Consider the following 16,042-nt stretch of genomic DNA (forward strand, 5'->3'; position numbering starts at 1 on the left):
ATGCTCCTTCTGTCTTCCTTGGAGAGCTTTGTCCCCAACTACAGGTGCAACATCCAGCATAAGCTGATAGCAGTCATTGGGGGACTGGACTCCCAAATCTCCCGTTATGTGGCAACTATCTTAGATATCTATAAAATTCCACAGGTAGGATATAGTCATCTCTGGTTATGGCATCTGAGAACCGAACGCTTCATCCATACTTTCTTTTTCGTTCCGGATTTCATTTTGTGGTTTGAAGATGGGAATTGCAGCAACAGAATGGGAAGCGGGCAATGACGTATAAAGGTCATTTGGCACCCATGGCCCATAAATTTTTGGCAGCCCCCATGATAAAATTATTTTCAGTAATAGTTACGATATGAAATAAATAACAATAATGGCCAGAGAAGAAGCACAAACAGGGAACATTTTACTTTATTAAATTTGAATATAATATGTTTCACATATGTAGCGAACATTAGAGGTCATAAACAAAAACAAAACAGGGAAGGAATGTCCATCAAGATAGTATTCGTTGGGTTTGTGGTCTATCATACATACAAAAGCGGTTTTGTTGTAATATAGAAGAAAGGCAAAACATACATACATTTATGAAGAATACATGTGGTTTTCTGGAATGCTTGCAATAAGCTATTTCTTCCCAGTGGTAATCCCAGTGTAACACACTTCTTGTTACTTAAGGCAGTTGTGTTTTCTTTTTCTGGTTTTTTGGCTATACTTTTGATAGAACAGAAATATTTCCACAAAGTTTTTTTCTTTGCATTCTGCATGAAATTATGCATCAAATGATATATGACATGATGGTATTATTCAAAAATACCAAGATTTTAAAAATTGGGAGAGGCCTCTGTCACCCCCCTGCAGCTTAGCACCCAGGATGCAGGGCCCCCCATTTGTATGCACTGGGAGGGGGGAAAGGCTGGGAATTCAGAATTTTATTCTTGTGGGTAGCCATGGTGTTGAGGAAGTCAAGCTTCTCTGCAATAGCGCAGCTCACAGCCACATAATCATCCCATTCAGCACTTTCATGCTCCATCGTGCTAAGAGATTTTGCTTCACTTTGGCTCTTTGTTACTGGTTAATAATTACTGGGCTAGCTTTGCTACCATGCTATGCAGATAGAAGCATGCCAATCCTGGAACATCAACTAGAAGTGTTACAGTTTTATCCCTTAAGTTCAACTTATTGTAAGTGACTGTAAGTCACTTTGAGAGTCACGATTCCAGGTTTTGAAAGACAGAGGGAAAGATCTTTCAAATAAAGAAACTTGACAAGGAGAAACCGGAGAAGCAGAGGGCAGGTTTAGGATGTCTTTTGCCCCGAGTCTGCCACCATTGATATGCCCTATAACCGCCACTGAAGCAAGTCACTATGATCTGCTTTGCACAGGAAGCGGCTAATTTCCAACCTTACTTGCTCCTTGCTCATTGTCGTCAAGCCTGGAAGTCCCTCACTTCCAGTTTTAACAACAACATGAAAGGTGAATGTTAAGGGTTTGGGTTTTTTGTTTTGTTTGTTTGTTTTTGTTTTTGTTACATAGCAACAGAAGTGTGGTTGGTCTGTGGAACTCCTTGCCACAGGATGTGGTGATAGCATCTGGCCTGGATGCCTTTAAAATGGGATTGGACAAGTTTCTGGAGGAAAAATCCATTACGGGTTAAAAGCCATGATGTGTACGTGCAACCTCCTGATTTTAGAAATGGGCTATGCCAGATGCAAGGGAGGGCCCCATAATGCAGGTCTCTTGTTATCTGGTGTGCTCCCTGGGGCATTTGGTGGGCCGCTTTGAGATATAGGAAGCTAGACTAGATGGGCCTTTCGCCTGATCCAGTGGGGCTGTTCTTATGTTTTTATGACCCAATATGACATCCGGTAGCATTTGTGCTGTCCCTGAGAGCAGGGCAATGGTTAAGGAATGGAGGTTCTGAGCCAAGTGCAACACTAAGCCCAGAACCCACAAAGTAATTTCTGAGAAGCCGCTGTTGTCTCAGCATCAGATGCTTGTCTGTATCATGGAAGTACTCAAAATCACTTTCAGAACAGAGTTGATGAAGGAATTGCTGACACATGTTTTATGTGAAATGTTTTGAATACTTGAAAAACCTATATACATGCTACTATTATTTTCTTTCTTCCCCCACCTTGCCATCTATCATTAGTTTACCTACGGCCCTGCTCCAATGATGGGTGATAAAACACCAGGACTTCCCTTCTATGAGATGGTCCCCAAGAGACAGATTCAGTATGAAGGTATTCTCTCTTTACTTCTCCATTTCAGCTGGACATGGATTGGGCTCCTGACAGTGGACAATGATGATGGAGAAAGATTTGTGCAAAAAGTGGTGCCCATGTTTTCTCAGAGAGGCATCTGTTTTGCCCTCATAGAAAGACTGCCTAAAAATGTTTTTATCCCTGAAATGAATGACAAGTTCCAACACGGAGCAAAAATACACGATAAAATCGTGGACACTAATGCCAATGTAATGGTTGTCTATGGGGAATCTTATTCCATGGCAGTGTTGAGATGGTTCCCATTTGTATCACAACAGGAACAGATGACGAATACAGCAAAGGGTAAAGTGTTGATAATGACAGCCCAGATAGAGCTCTTATCATTTACCTATCAAAGGACATGGGATGCAGAAATATTCCATGGTGCGATATCCTTCACAATTCACACCAGTGACCCACCAGGATTTCGCCAGTTTCTTCAGAGCAGAAACCCATCCAGCACCAATGGAGATGGCTTTATCAGAAGTTTCTGGCAAAACGCGTTCGACTGTGTCTTCCCAAATCCAGACCTGGTTACAGTGAATGAAGGGATTTGCACAGGGCAGGAGAAGCTGGAGAGTCTTCCGGGACCTTTCTTTGAAATGGGCATGCTTGGACACAGCTACAGTGTCTACAATGCTGTCCATGCTGTGGCCCGTGCTTTACATGCCATGTCCTCATCTGGACCCCTGCATAGATCACTGGTGGATGGAAGGGAGCGGAAGCCTCAAAATCAGCAGTTGTGGCAAGTAAGAGACACTGCCTCCTCATTTTTAAATTTTTATTTTTATTAAACTTTTACATTAGGCCTCATCTGGAACTAAACCATCTTGCTGAATTCTTCCTTCGTTCAGTTTACCATGTTGGTCCAAACCACTCCCACACACAGAAATGTCAGAAGAGACATATTTGAATATCTGTGTCAACTTTCCTCCGTCTTCTCTGTGAACTTCCAATATGAGCGATACATTGTTCAGTGAATCCGTTTTCTCTCTTGCATCCGCTGGGTCGTGAAGAATAAGCATTTCTTCCATGAATCTTGGCCAACTCCAAAATCTGATCAGAGATCATTCTGTAGATCATTGGAGTTAACTAGGAAAGTCATAGCAGGATTGAACAGTGTGTATCCCAAATATACATTCCTGTAGACAAAAGTGATGTAAGTAAAATAAATGCATAAAATCATTCTAATCATCATTATTAAGAATGCTTGTATATCACTTTTCAACAAGAATAGTCACAAAGTGGTTTACATAGTAAAATAAATCAATCCATGGTTCCCTGTCCCCAAAAGACTCACCACCTTAAGAAAAATTACAGAAGAGACATCAGTAACAGCCACTGTGAAAGATGCCAAGCGAGGGAAAAGAGGTTGCTTTTTCCCTTACTAAATATAAGACAACGCCACTTTAAAAGGGCCTCTTTGACCAGTTAGCAGGGTCATTTCAAACATCCAACTGTGGTCTTTCTACACTCTTGAACAAGGGTCTCCAAACTACGACTTGAGGGCCACATCCACCCTCTGCCAAATTCCCACGGCACACCAGCAGACCATTCTTGGCACACCAGTGGACCACGGCACACTGCTTGAAAATCTCTGTTTTAAGACTTCCAAACCATAATTATTCAATGTTAAATCTTACCCCTGCTGATAAAACAAATTGGTTGGTGGGGAGATACATCTTTTTTGCACATGTGTAAATAAGAAACTGGATTTCCACAACAGATCAGGCAGTGACAGTGTGCTGTGTGTCACTTGTCTCCCCCTATATAAAACTGAATTTTTTCAGCCCTAGAAAACGTGTAAAATATATGAAGTGGCCGTCATACTGAAAATTCTGGCAAACCCTGCTCTTGATTTTTCCTTTTTTCATCTAGTTTCTGAGAACGGTTTCATTTAACAACAGTGCTGGGGAAAAAGTTTCACTTGACCAGAATGGAGAGTTAAGTGCTGGATTTGATATTATCAACTGGATTGTCTCCTCTAACCAATCCATTCATAGAGTGAAAGTAGGGAGGATGGATCCCCAGGCCTCTCCAGGTCAAATATTCACCATCGACAAGGATGCCATGACTTGGCACAGATGGTTTAACCAGGTAGGGTCCTATATGGCAGTGCCTTAAGAAAACTTTGAGTTTCAATCAACTGGACCCCTTATAAATTTCAAATGGAAAAAGCAGAGTTTTTGTATTGAAGAAACAAGCTTTTGCCTTGCTTACTGGGCTCCTTAATTCATTAATTCAGGAAAAAGAAATGAGAGGAGTTAAAATACTATGGGCTCAATCCTATCCAATTTTCCAGGACCGCTGTAGCTGTGCTAATGGAGCGGGAACTGCATCCTTTGGTGGGGAGGCAGTCACAGAGGCCTCCTCAAGATATGGGAATATTTTTTCCCTGACCTCAGGGCTGCATTGTGGCTGCACTGGTGCTGGGAAGTTGGATAGGATTGGACCCTATGTTATTAAATCACTATTGTTGTGAACCTACCCAAGTACAGATATGATGTTCTTTAATATTCAACCTAACTCCACTCCTACGGCCAAACGAGATGTTGCTTAGAATGCATGGCCACTGCTCTTATGCATCCATTCTCTGCACATGCTGGTTGTGTCCACTTGAAGCACACATGTGAATTGATGTTACTGTTTCAGTCTTGACCTGCGTGTTACAAGTGTCAGACAATGAAGGGAGTGGAAAAACTGAATATGATGGTGTCGTATCAACCCTCTGATGTCAAGGGTGGGCCAAGTTGGGAACTTGTCAAAAGTCCATGACCCACAGTTTGGGAAATGCTGCTTTAGAACGTGACATTTCTATATGACATTATACCAAAATGATATTTCTTAACAGAGTAGTAATTCCTATGAAAAGTGAGTGCTAAATTGACCTTGGCCCCATAAATGGATAACCCACCCCACCCCTGAATGGTTTTAGAAAGCTTGGATCATACCATGAATGAGTGAATTCACATATTTTCCTACAACTCAAGTAGAAAGGAGATAATAAGCTGTACCACCTTCAGTGTTTTGAGAAAGAAAAGTTGCTTCTAACATATCAAGTGTTCCCCACTGAGTCCACTCCTCTATTGCTGATGTTTTGCAGCCCAATCCACAGCTCTGCACGCCAGCTTACCGCGAGCACGCACTTTCGCAAACCTTTGCGAGGCTTAACACTGGCCCAGTGCCAGAGCTAGCTCAGCACCAGTTGGCGCTAGGCTAGGACTAGTGGAAAGCCGGTGCTGGGGGGAGGCAAGGAGGAGGCGTTTCGGGGTAAGGGCGAGGTGGGGGAGCTTGAGGAGAGGGCAGGAGGAGGTTTTTCTGGGGGAGGCAGTGGGGGCAGGAGGAGGGTGGGACTACGGCAGCTCCACTGGATCCTGAGCTGCCGTAGAATCAGGTAGCCCCATTGCTGGGCTACTTCCTTTACTCAGGGGGAAGGGGATGAAAGTCCCCTTCTCCCGAGGAGGCGGCAGCGGCTGCCTGGGGCATGCTGGGTGCCGTGGTAGCCCTTTACAGTGCTGTAGCAGCCCCACGCTCCGGGCAGTTCAGGATTGGGCTGCTAGAACATATGGAAAGGCCCCATACGTTTAAGGATTCCAAATTCAATTTTGCATGCTTATCCATTTCTTCCTTCATTTATGATTCACAGGTACAACCCCTTTCTGTGTGTAGCAAGAGCTGCTCTCCTGGTTTTAGTAAAAAAGTGAAGGAAGGAGAACCATTTTGCTGCTATGAGTGCATCCCATGTCCAGAAGGGAAGGTTTCACATCAGAAGGGTAAGAAACAGACTGCACAGAGGTATTATGGACTGGCTAGAATTAGAGGTGGAAGAAAATGGTGATAACGAAATAAAAACACGTAACACCACCTTCTGCACTTCTTCCTTTGGAAAACAATGAAATCTGTGAAAAAATAAAACCGTTTTCTCCCACCTCTAGCTACAACTCAGTGGAATATTCCTTTCAAATCAGGAAAATGCAGAAGTTAGGCAACCCGTAAGCCCTAGTTAGAAGAAGCTGGTGGTGAGCAGTGGATCTGGTCTCTCAGTGCAAGGCAACACACCGCGTCAACCCACCAAGCTATACCCTTCCCTATGGCAATAGGCTTATGTGCTTAGGAGAAGGTGGAGGGGGCAGGGTCCTAAAAAACAACTTTTCAGCAAGAGTTTTGCTTGCCATTTTAATGTGCTTTTGAAGCTATGCTATTTGTATTATTTATGGATGCCGCATTTGTTTTAAGTCTTTATGGTGTTTTATGCCACTCGGTTTTTTATTGTGAGTCTCATTCTATTGCTGATGTGTGCAGGGGTTTTATGCTATGAGTTTTTCAGTCCGATCCTAACTAGAACCTCTTGCAGCAAGATAATGCCATTATCCCACAAGAGATTTTTGACTGCTAGAGGTCTCCTCGAGGTAAGGGGACATTTGTCCCCTTGCTCTAAGGTAAGACCCAGCAATCGCTATGGATCAACTCAGACCTGTGCCAGTTCAATAGCTGGTGCAAGTCCACACTGATCCAGGATGGCAGAGCAGGCCTAGGAAGAGGGGCAGGATTAGACATATACCACCAATGTCACCATTCTGACCCCCTCCCAGCCTGATCTGCCCACCTTACTGCCTCATCACCACCTAATATGGGAGCCCATTTCCCCATTCAGCCCACCCCTGCCTCATCGAATCACCTTCCTGCCTCTCCCCAACCCTCTGCACGGGCTGACCTGCTCTGTTGGGTCTCCATGGGTCCATTGGCAGAGGCTTTCAAGGAACGCAGATCTCAGGTCAACCCTGGGAAGGTGGGGGGCACAGCAACAACAGTCATCTCAGGCCTGTGCTGGTCTCTCTTGCTCTTTCTCGCCTTCTTCAGCCTGAGGGGAAGAATTATGGCATGTTGCTTGTGAAAGAAATCAGCTTTATTGCCGGGTAATCTTTTTATTGCCCTCAGGGTGATCAAGTGGCCATAAACCCTTATGGTCACTGAGTACCCGCAGATCTCTCCAAGACCGATTGCCAAATAGCTCCTAAACCGCAGAGCTTCCACTCCTGATAGCCAGGATAACCTGATAGCCCTTGGGCTCAGCTTGACAAAAGGAGTAGGCTCCCGTACAGGATCTCCAGGGTCCACCCCGGTCACACTGGATTGCCTCCCACAACCAGTCCCTGTGCTATCTTCCAATCCCAATAATCCAGTCAGTTGTAATAATGTTTTATTGAATAAATGTTTTAAGCAGGATTATACAGACAGCACTGCATACGTCTAAAATTTAGAAATGTAGGCAAAGAGTACAGAAATACAATACAACACTCAGTCTAATAAAACAATAACATCTACCTCCTAACTCTAACTATCACTCACCAAAGTCTTAGCATTCCAAAATCCGATCTAACCCATCTTGCTGCAGTCAAGTTGGGGTCACTCCTGCCTAGATGGTCAAGGATCTCAGGCCCCCTCAGCCAGAGACAAAGTCAGCCCAAACATAAGCTTCCCTCCCTCATCTTTATAGGTCTCCTGACCCATCCAGCAATCAGAACTCGGTGCCAGCTGAACATTCTAGGGGTGAACGTGCCACAAGCCTCCTTACTCATGGTGGAATCCCCCCTCCCATCCCGAGACACTCACAGCTGAACCCTGTTGTAAATCAAGCTGGCCTTGGAGCCCACTTGATAGCTTGGTATGATATCAGAGGGCCCTGTGAAGCAACCTCCTCCACAGTTCTCCCAGGCTTGGTATGCACTAATTAAAGTTGGATACAGCTGAGGTCTGACACTGGGGCCTACCAGCATGGCTACAAGCAGATCTTTCTTTATTCAGATGTTACCTGGTCCTTGATTTCCCTTTTTTGTCACATTGCTGAGATATTAGAAATATTGGGATGAACAAAACCATCTCCTTTCCTTTTTTAGACATGGATGACTGTCAGAAATGCACAGAGGAAAACTATCCAAGCGAAAAACAAAACGTGTGTATTCCCAAGACTCTGGTCTGCCTGTCTTATGAGGAACCTTTGGGGATCGGTTTGGCCTTCTTTGCTCTTTTGCTTTCTTTCATCACAGCTCTGGTGCTCAGAACATTTAGGAAGCACCATGACACTCCCATTGTCAAAGCCAACAACCGCAACCTCACCTACACCCTCCTCATCTCCCTACTGCTCTGCTTCCTCTCTTCATTGCTCTTCATTGGACATCCCACAAAAGTGACGTGTCTCCTCCGACAAGCTGCTTTTGGCATCATCTTCTCAGTGGCTGTTTCTTGTGTGCTGGCAAAGACCATCATGGTGGTTCTGGCTTTCATGGCCACCAAGCCCGGAAGCAGAATGAGGAAGTGGGTGGGGACCAGACTGGCCATCTCCATTGTTCTTTCCTGCTCTCTTATTCAAACAGGCATTTGTATTTTGTGGCTGGCAACTTCTCCTCCTTTCCCAGACACTGACACTGTCTCCTCCTTTCCCAGACACTGACTTCGGTGCTTCAGGAAATGGTACTGGGATGTAATGAAGGGTCCATAACAATGTTTTACTGTGTCTTGGGCTATATGGGTTTCCTGGCCATTGTCAGCTTCACTGTGGCTTTCCTTGCCAGAAAACTACCTGACAGTTTCAATGAAGCCAAGCTCATCACTTTCAGCATGTTGATCTTTTGCAGTGTTTGGCTGTCCTTTCTCCCAGCCTACCTGAGCACGAAAGGGAAGTACATGGTCGCTGTGGAGATCTTCTCTATCTTGGCCTCCAGTGCTGGGCTGCTGGGCTGCATCTTTTTCCCCAAATGTTACATCATTGTGCTGAAGCCTGAGCTGAACAACAAGAAACAACTAACAAGAAGAAAAGACTGAAGCATTTCCATTTGTGCTACAATTTGGCATCTACGGTTTGAAATCCATTTACATAGAATATGTCTATATACAGTCCATATAGATCTTCCTCAAACATCTCCAATATGCTCTATTAATAAAATATTCCTTTTAAAATCACTGAACCTGCAATCCTATCCACACTTACCTGGGAGTAAGCCCCATTGGCTATAAAGGTACTTAATTCTGAGTAGACATGCATAGGATTGATGCAGGTTTTGCAGTGTGCTTCAATGCGCCGTGTAAGCTGCACCTCTGCTTTGCTCTGGCTGCCTGGAATGGCTCCAAAGGAAAGGGAGAGGAGCAATTTCCATGGCTCATTGAGGTGCCCTGAAGAACTTAGCACTGTGCCCCCCTCTGGGAACACTACTGAAAAAAATATACATTGGCACTTGTACATACACCCCCAATGTGGCAGGCAGCAGAATGAGTAGGGAAATTCTAACCAGTAAACCAACATGGAGGAAAATATCACATTTATCACCGTCTGCATGAAAATCATTCTTCTAAACCAGGAGTGCCCAAACCCCGGCCCTGGCATTTCACACTCTGCTATCCTCTCTCTCTCTCTCTCTCTCTCTCTCTCTCTCTCTCTCTCTCTGTGTGTGTGCGTGTGCGTGTGCAATATGCTGCAGAATATTTTGAGAATTCTCTTCTATTATTACCATATTTAGTAGGAGTTCTCAAATTGTGGGTTGTGGCCACCTGGAATTTGTGTAAATTTGTGAATTGTGTAAATTTGCTCAAATTACAAACCTGAACCTGTGCAAATTGCCTAAAACTGTGGTTCTCAAACATTTATCACTGGGACCCACTTTTTAGAATGACAATCTGCCTGGGACCCATCACTGGAGGTGATGTCATTAATCTGGAAGTGGTATCATGACTGGAAGTGACATCATTAAACAGGAACCGCTTTCCTGAGAATGCAGCAAGCACTGAAATTGCCCATAGCAAGCACTGAAATTGTGCCATTTTCTCTAGATAGGCAGGCTATAATTAAACTGAATAATTAAAAATAATTAAAGTAAAGTAAAGCAAATTATTTGTCTGCTTGCTTACTTTTCTTGCAGCGTGAAAAGCCTCATAGGGTTTCATTCATTCAGACCCAGCAAGCAGCAGGGAGGTTCCAACCAGGAGGCAGGGAAGGGTTAAAATTTTGGTTTAGCATTGAGGAGGAGGGGGGGAGATGGGAGTGGGCTTTCTTGTCCATCTCTGAGGGAACCAATAATCCTTAGCATTGAGGGGGGGGGAGCAGTTCCTAGCCATCCAGGAGAAATGACGTGGCTCCAGCAGATTCATTGAATGACCAGCCACAATGGGAGAGGAGCTGCAAAGAAATGGGTCATACTGGTAAGTTTCCCAGCTGCTGCTCGTGACCCTCCTCGCTCCTTCTGTCCCTGCTCTCACACAGTCCATTCCAACCCCTCCCACCTGGTTTACAAATGGTGGTTGGCAACCTTCAGTCTCGAAAGACTATGGTGTAAGCCTGCAGCACCCGGTATTCCCAGGCGGTCTCCCATCCAAGTACTAACCAGTACTAACTAACTAACTAACCAGTACCAGTACAGTTAGTACTAACCAAGTACTAACTAACTAACTGGCCCTGCTTAGCTTCTGAGATCAGACGAGATTGGGCATGTGCAGGGTAACAGTTGCTACAAATGGGGTGGGGGCATCAGAGTGTTTAAAGAGAACTACGACATACACACACCCTGGCAGCAGCTCCTTTTTTCCCCCGTGGCTGTCTTTTTTTTACAGAAAGACTCGGAACTCAAGATTTTTAGAGTCCCCAAAACACTCTGGGTAACTCAGAAAGTCTGCCTGTTAGGACTCTCCTTTTCAAGTCATGTTAAAGGGGGCAGAGACTCGTGACTCGATTCAAGTCAAGCCACGCTATATTTGCCCATCTCTGCTCAGAAGTACACTATGCCACTGATTCCTATAGATTTTTTCTTCCAATATGTTGTTAAATTCTCTGATTTCTGTGACCCCAGGCCAAAGTCAAAGGGTTGGCAACCATAGTTCCACATGGAATACCTTCCTGTTTAATTACTAACAGGTGAAAACTACCTTCCTGTGTAATTATCTAAAGGACTGTCATTAAGTAAGCAGCTTGTAAGAAGTCTGTATGGCATTTTAGTGGGCACTAGAAAAACTAATAGCAAAAGCTGTGAGCCATTCAGAGCCACGCCAGGAACTACAAAGAGGCAAAGCTACATTCGTCTGATATTGGATGCTTTAGATAATATATTTCAGCGTTCAGGCAGATTAGGAGACAAAAGTACTATTTAAGTCAGGCTCTTAATCACAGATATCCAATCTAGTACATAAACGTAAGGAAATCTGAGGTACAGTGAAGATTTACATCTGTGCTTAGGATGTTGGCATTTGTGGTGCTGTTCCTCGTATTCATTTCTCACAAGGCACGGAAGATTCACAGTGGTAAATGCCGAGTCTGTGATCCACACCCACCACTTCACAAGTATCATCAGAAGGGAAATCTCATCATTGGAGGCATTGCTTCCCAATCCTTCATTTTTTCTGATTCAATAGACTTCACTGAAGAACCCTCACCAGCAGTACTTGAAGATCTTACGTAGGGAGTTACTGGCTTTTCTTCATTCATTCATTTAATCACTTGAAAGATCAAAGGCCTCAGAACACCGGCTCACTGGCAGAGAAAATTAATAGAATGAAAGGAAAGAGTGGAATTGGTCGATTCAGCACAGGAAGATAAAACTAAAACATATTACTTTGTCTCATCATGTTCCCCCATGGTTATTCTCCTCATCTTCTGCTTCTTTCTCTGACATGTGCTCGAGCCCAATCCTTTGCAACTTTCCAGTGGCAATGTAGCAGCAATGCAGTCCCAAGGTAAGAGAATAAATGTTTCCTTACCTTGTGGAGGCCTCAGTGACTGCCCCCCACTGCAGGATGCAGTGTACACCCCACTGACATGGCAGCATCAGTGCTGGAAAGTTGGACAGGATCGGGCCCTTCCCCTCATAGGCTTCACTTTGCTTCAGGTTTTCCAGATCTAGAAAGAATGCAGCACGCTTCCTCGTCAATTCTCAGAGACAAAATTTCAGGCTTCAAAGAATGCTCAGTGAATACTGTCTCTTCCAGAGAACTGCAAAATGCAGCTTTGTGTACAGCAGGTCTCAGGAAGAAGCCACAATTTTTTTTAACAGCAGTGTCATGCAGCAGAATCATTTTTTTTTTAATCCTGGGTTTCATCTCCCTTATTTCTTGCGCATGCATGTGTTTGTGCGTCTCACTGGCATTTCTGGAGAGGGGGGCAAAATGCTGAGTTTCTTCAGGTGCCCGGCTGCTGGTATAAAGTGGGACTGTCACAAACATGCCAGTAAGTCATGCTTGCGCCAACTTGTGAGTCAGGGAGGCCAGCGCAAAGATGTGTGCCGGATTCCCTGAGCCAGCGCAGGCCCCAGGCTTGGTACGTTTGTGCCTACCTTTCCAGGCTGGTGCGGGAGTATGGAAGGTGTGTGGGGAGGGTGGGCAGGAGGTGGGGAGGAAGCAGGGAGGTGTTTAGGAGCGCAGGAGTGCAGGTGGCAGGTGGGCCTGTGGGCAGGCGGGCAGGGAGCGGGAGGCAGGGCCAGGAACCATCATTTATGCCTGATCCTAACCCTGTTCCCGGTTAGTTCAGGGCAGCTCTGTGCTGCTCAAACTTGCGCCACCTCTTCAGGTGGCACAGATCCAAGTAGACCAATTGGGGCTGCTGCAGCTCTACCCAGAGTAAGGGAAATTATTACCCCTTGCCTTGGGCTGAGCCACAGCCAGCCCAAAACTTGTGCTGGATACAGCGCAAGCCCATCAGCCTGCCTGTTCCAGCACAGGTTAGGATTGCGCTGCCTGTAGACTATGTTGTGGAATATCTTTCTAATGAAGAATGCATCTCTTATTCTAGTATAGTAACTAAGAATTACCAGCACATTCTGGCCTTGGCATTTGCTGTAAAGGAGATCAATGAAAATCCACAGATCTTACCTAATCTCACTTTGGGCTTCCACATCTATGACAGCTATTTCCATGAACAATGGACCTATCATGTCACGATGCTCCTTCTGTCTTCCTTGGAGAGCTTTGTTCCCAACTACAGGTGCAACATCCAGCATAAGCTGATAGCAGTCATTGGGGGACTGGACTCCCAAATCTCCCGTTATGTGGCAACTATCTTAGATATCTATAAAATTCCACAGGTAGGATATAGTCATCTCTGGTTATGGCGTCTGAGAACCGAACGCTTCATCCATAATTTCTTTTTCGTTCCGGATTTCATTTTGTGGTTTGAAGATGGGAATTGCAGCAACAGAATGGGAAGCGGGCAATGACGTATAAAGGTCATTTGGCACCCATGGCCCATAAATTTTTGGCAGCCCCCATGATAAAATTATTTTCAGTAATAGTTACGATATGAAATAAATAACAATAATGGCCAGAGAAGAAGCACAAACAGGGAACATTTTACTTTATTAAATTTGAATATAATATGTTTCACATATGTAGCGAACATTAGAGATCATAAACAAAAACAAAACAGGGAAGGAATGTCCATCAAGATAGTATGCGTTGGGTTTGTGGTCTATCATACATACAAAAGCGGTTTTGTTGTAATATAGAAGAAAGGCAAAACATACATACATTTATGAAGAATACATGTGGTTTTCTGGAATGCTTGCAATAAGCTATTTCTTCCCAGTGGTAATCCCAGTGTAACACACTTCTTGTTACTTAAGGCAGTTGTGTTTTCTTTTTCTGGTTTTTTGGCTATACTTTTGATAGAACAGAAATATTTCCACAAAGTTTTTTTCTTTGCATTCTGCATGAAATTATGCATCAAATGATATATGACATGATGGTATTATTCAAAAATACCAAGATTTTAAAAATTGGGAGAGGCCTCTGTCACCCCCCTGCAGCTTAGCACCCAGGGTGCAGGGCCCCCCATTTGTATGCACTGGGAGGGGGGAAAGGCTGGGAATTCAGAATTTTATTCTTGTGGGGAGCCATGGTGTTGAGGAAGTCAAGCTTCTCTGCAATAGCGCAGCTCACAGCCACATAATCATCCCATTCAGCATTTTCATGCTCCATCATGCTAAGAGTTTTTGCTTCACTTTGGCTCTTTGTTACTGGTTAATAATTACTGGGCTAGCTTTGCTACCATGCTATGCAGATAGAAGCGTGCCAATCCTGGAACATCAACGAGAAGTGTTACAGTTTTATCCCTTAAGTTCAACTTATTGTAAGTGACTGTAAGTCACTTTGAGAGTCACGATTCCAGGTTTTGAAAGACAGAAGGAAAGATCTTTCGAATAAAGAAACTTGAGAAGGAGAAACCGGAGAAGCAGAGGGCAGGTTTAGGATGTCTTTTGCCCCGAGTCTGCCACCATTGATATGCCCTATAACCGCCACTGAAGCAAGTCACTGTGATCTGCTTTGCACAGGAAGCGGCTAGTTTCCAACCTTACTTGCTCCTTGCTCTTTGTCGTCAAGCCTGGAAGTCCCTCACTTCCAGTTTTAACAACAACATGAAAGGTGAATGTTAAGGGTTTGGGGTTTTTTGTTTTGTTTGTTTGTTTTTGTTTTTGTTACATAACAACAGAAGTGTGGTTGGTCTGTGGAACTCCTTGCCACAGGATGTGATGACGGCATCTGGCCTGGATGCCTTTAAAAGGGGATTGGACAAGTTTCTGGAGGAAAAATCCATTACAGGTTACAAGCCATGATGTGCATGTGCAACCTCCTGATTTTAGAAATGGGCTATGTCAGATGCAAGGGAGGGCACTAGGATGAGGTCTCTTGTTATCTGGTGTGCTCCCTGGGGCATTTGGTGGGCCGTTGTGAGATACAGGAAGCTGGACTAGATGGGCCTATGGCCTGATACAGTGGGGCTGTTCTTATGTTCTTATGACCCAATATGACATCCGGTAGCATTTGTGCTGTCCCTGAGAGTAGGGCAGTGGTTAAGGAATGGAGGTTCTGAGCCAAGTGAAACACTAAGCCCAGAACCCACAAAGTAATTTCTGGGAAGCCGCTGTTGTCTCAGCATCAGATGCTTGTCTGTTACATGGAAGTACTCAAAATCACTTTCAGAACAGAGTTGATGAAGGATTTGCTGACACATGTTTTATGTGAAATGTTTTGAACACTTGAAAAACCTATATACATATTACTATTATTTTCTTTTCTTTCTTCCCCCACCTTGCCATCTATCATTAGTTTACCTACGGCCCTGCTCCAATAATGGGTGATAAAACACCAGGAATTCCCTTCTATGAGATGGTCCCCAAGGGAGATATTCAATACTCAGGAATTGTCTCCTTACTTCTGCTCTTCAGTTGGACATGGATTGGGCTCGTTACTATTGATAATGAAAATGGAGAAAGATTTGTGCAAATGGTGGTTCCAATGCTTTCCAAAAGTGGAATCTGTGTGGCCTTCACAGAAAGAATGCCCCATGTTACTTTTGTCCCTGAAATGAATGAGAAGTTCCAACACGGAGCAAAAATACACGATAAAATCATGGACACTAATGCCAATGTAATGGTTGTCTATGGGGAATCTTATTCCATGGCGGTGATGAGATGGTTCCCATTTGTATCACAACAGGAACAGATCATGAATACAGCAAAGGGTAAAGTGTTGATAATGACAGCCCAGATAGAGCTCATATCATATACCTATCAAAGGACATGGGATGCAGAAATGTTCCATGGTGCGATATCCTTCACAATTCACACCAGTGACCCACCAGGATTTCGCCAGTTTCTTCAGAGTAGAAACCCATCCAGCACCAATGGAGATGGCTTTATCAGAAGTTTCTGGCAAAGCGCATTTGACTGTGTATTCCCAGATTCAGACCAAGGCACAGTGAATGAAGATATCTGCACAGGGGAGGAGAAGCTCAGAA

At 44.3% G+C, this 16,042-nt stretch overlaps 1 pseudogene; it reads left to right on the forward strand.

The window, feature by feature from the left end:
- On the forward strand, positions 1-9,093 carry LOC136653421 (vomeronasal type-2 receptor 26-like; annotated as a pseudogene).
- The last annotated feature ends 6,949 nt before the right edge of the window (positions 9,094-16,042 follow it).

Source organism: Tiliqua scincoides, chromosome 5 (assembly GCF_035046505.1).
Source record: "Tiliqua scincoides isolate rTilSci1 chromosome 5, rTilSci1.hap2, whole genome shotgun sequence".
In the NCBI taxonomy this organism is placed as follows: Eukaryota; Metazoa; Chordata; class Lepidosauria; order Squamata; family Scincidae; genus Tiliqua; species Tiliqua scincoides.